The sequence below is a fragment of the Prenolepis imparis genome, unplaced genomic scaffold (assembly GCF_030444845.1).
Source record: "Prenolepis imparis isolate NDT839.2.m4 unplaced genomic scaffold, iyPreImpa1.0 SCAF_39, whole genome shotgun sequence".
NCBI lineage: Eukaryota > Metazoa > Arthropoda > Insecta > Hymenoptera > Formicidae > Prenolepis > Prenolepis imparis.
Genome location: NW_028141197.1, coordinates 128,568 through 131,881, shown reverse-complemented (window position 1 = coordinate 131,881; position 3,314 = coordinate 128,568). Strand labels below are relative to the sequence as shown.

General features: G+C 29.2%; 1 pseudogene; it reads right to left on the bottom strand.

The window, feature by feature from the left end:
- Positions 1-1,657: 1,657 nt before the first annotated feature.
- Positions 1,658-2,957, bottom strand: LOC145947047 (uncharacterized; annotated as a pseudogene).
- Positions 2,958-3,314: the final 357 nt, after the last annotated feature.

Below are 3,314 nucleotides of genomic sequence, written 5' to 3'. Positions count from 1 at the left end.
ACGACACAAGAAATTCAAATGCGATAAATGTGATAAAAGTTTCTGTCAAAAAACTTGAAATGCATAAACGTACACACGCCGAGAAAAATCGGTCTACAAATCAACAACACGACGAGAGCTCCAGGCCGTTAGAATTAGTCGAGCGTATCGTCAGCCCTATTCCTCCGGAATTATACGATCCGACACAACGCGGCGATAACTCTGAGCGGAAAACTGATTTCAAACGTCAGGAAGACGAACCCTAGATTTAGAAGGACCAGGACTTACGTCTTTCGTATTGTCATCCTCCTGCTTGTCACTGTTTGATTCTTTCGTCTGTCTAGAAGGACCGGGACATTCGTCCTCCGTATTTTCGTTGTTCTGCTGATCACCTTTTAATTTTCTCGACGAATGCATTTCGGAAAATGTATTTATATGAGACAGTGAAGGTTGATCAATATTTTATATAATAGAGACTTTACTTTTTGGATTTCGTCGAGCAATATTGAATTTGCAGTTTGAATCAAATTTACTGTATTGCTATGCTTTCCGAGTATTTTGTAACTTTATCGAGAGCAATTATAAACTGTTGTTTAATCTGATTCCTTAATCTAAAAAGTAAAAAGTAATGACATGTTTGTTATCAAACAATCTTTATACTACAAATATTTATTACAATAATTTTAATTTTATTATTTTGACTAACCAAATGTATTGTAATCACTGATTTTCATATATATTCTTGCGTTATATATATATGTATATATATGCCAGATATATTTCAAATCATAATGTCAAATATAATTCAAAACAATTAAAACTTTTAAGATATAAGAAATGTCTTTGATATATACTTGTTTGATTATATTTTTTTGCTCTGATAATTTTAAAATATTTTCTGTAATCTACTTACAGTTTTTTCTTTGATCAGTTTCCTATTTCTTCTAGTTTTTTAACAAACTTTGCAGCAAAATTTGATGTCAAAATTATAAAATATTACACAGGATACGTTTGTCAGGATGTGGTCATTCCATGTATTATTTCCTTGATAGCACCTAAACGCATCAAAACGTATTTGTCACTTTATTGTTTTAATTATAATTGTCGTAAAGTCTAAAAGATATTACTATTTCTTAACTTTAAATATAATGACAAAATTATATTAAATAAAAATAATTTCCGCATAATTTACCTTTTCTCGTGGAATTCTCCTTAATCTGTATCTTGTTTGTACGTAAACGGTTTATTTCTTCGTATTTCTCGCTTTTGATTTTCTTTAATACTTTTTTTATTTGAAGATTTTATTCGAACGTTTTTCGATTCCAGTCTTTTGAATCAAGAATTCGTATTGTTATAAGACAATCGTGATAATTTATCTTATAATTCTTAATTATGTTTCACTTTGAACAAAAAGACGTTGCAGCATGTAATCCCCTTTGATTCTGCTAAGACGAACTTTACCGGTCTGTACTGTATATAATGTCATATGTTTTATCCAAACGTATCCGCAAATAACATTAAATACTGTTTATGTTTATGTGTATATGTTTTTATGAGAGTTACTTTGCAACGGCCGGGCTAGTTTAAAATATTGAATATTTTATGATTAACTAATAAAAAAAACAAAATATATTAGTATATATATTTTCAATATATAACAACAATAATTTTAGCAGTAATGAGTATGATTCTCTTAACATACAATATAAAGATGTCTTATTATTATAAGAACATACCCACACAACACCACGTCCTAAATTAGAACATAAGATGTCATTAAGATATCTTTTGGACATATCAAAAGTCATATAAGACGTCTTTATGCCCCGATTTTGAACGTGGTGTTGTTTGAATAACATTTGTATAATATACAAAAAACGTAAGTAATGTATTGAAATATTTAAGAACAAACAAAAAAATAAACTGTATCTAAATCATATTTGACTTAATGACAACAAACGTAAATATTAAAACATAAGACATCTGAGACCAAACAAAAAATCCAACTTTATCTAGTGAGATTATACTTAACTTAAAAAAACAAGCATTAAAAAACATCTAAGACATCTAAGAACAAAAAAAGGGAAAACTTTATCTGTGAGATCAGGATATCGATCATGAAACTTTTCTAGAGTGAAAAAAAAGTAATAAAAAAAAAGTAACGACGCACGTAACAAATCAACATATCTAAGTTTTTAACATATCAACGTCTTTGGCATGTAAAATATTATGAAAGTTTTTAAAATGTTTATGGCATTTATATTATGTAGTGCGATTTTGTTGTAAATCTTTGAGGACAGTAACAAGATTGTTTATCGCTTCAATTTTGTCTGTTGCAATCTTTTTTTTATCTTCCCAAATTTCTTTCTTTAATTTTAAGGATTGTGATTTCTTTTCCTCGACAAGTCGTAACATTTCTTCTTGAAATTGGATTTTCTCTTTCTTCAATTTCCTTCTTTTTGTTATTGGTAAAACATTTTCTTCGATATCTACAGTCTCTTTCTGATATGTGCCAGCTGAGTCATCCTTCAAGGTAAGTGTTTCCGGTTTAAAAGTTGAACCCAGGGATTCCTCCGGAGGATTTACACTCTTTTTCTCCGCAAAAACTTCATGCATTTGATGGAAATACTTCCAAGTTATGGCACTTTCGCCTGTTCTTTTCAATTTACTTACATTCCGATTGTAAGTAACTTGGAGATTTTTCCACTTGTTGACCAGATCATTTTTTGTTACTTTGTAACCTTTTTTTTCAAAAACTTGAACAATTAAATTCCAATATGGTGTCTTTCGGCTATTTGGGTTTTCAAACTTTCATTCATACCAAGACATTGTTCAAGTAAAAGCTGTATTTCTGCGTCTGTCCAATTCTCTTTCGTGGCTTGACGATTGTCGATACCTATAAATTGTGATAGTGCAAATGAACATAAATATAATAAAAAAATCATACAATAGTTACAGATTAAAGAAAATAATATCATCATAAAAATCACTAATTTATACAATCGTAGGAAAAGAAATTATATTAGGAAATACTTTACCAATTGATGTTTTAGTTTTATTATTAATATTTTATACTAATATAATATACATTTATTATTATATCTACATTGGAATCTAAATATTTTTATTTTTTGATTATTGTACATACCTTATATTGTTGAAGTTGGTGCTGACATTACAAGCATCGGAGAAGTTGAAGATTGTGTACATATAACATTTTCAGGAAGTGATGACGGCAGGATTGAAATGTTGTTGAATGTAGACTTCTCAGATCTTTCCAAACTAACTGGAGACGAAGTAGCTTTATAGCTAGGAACGACTGTAACAGAACTGCA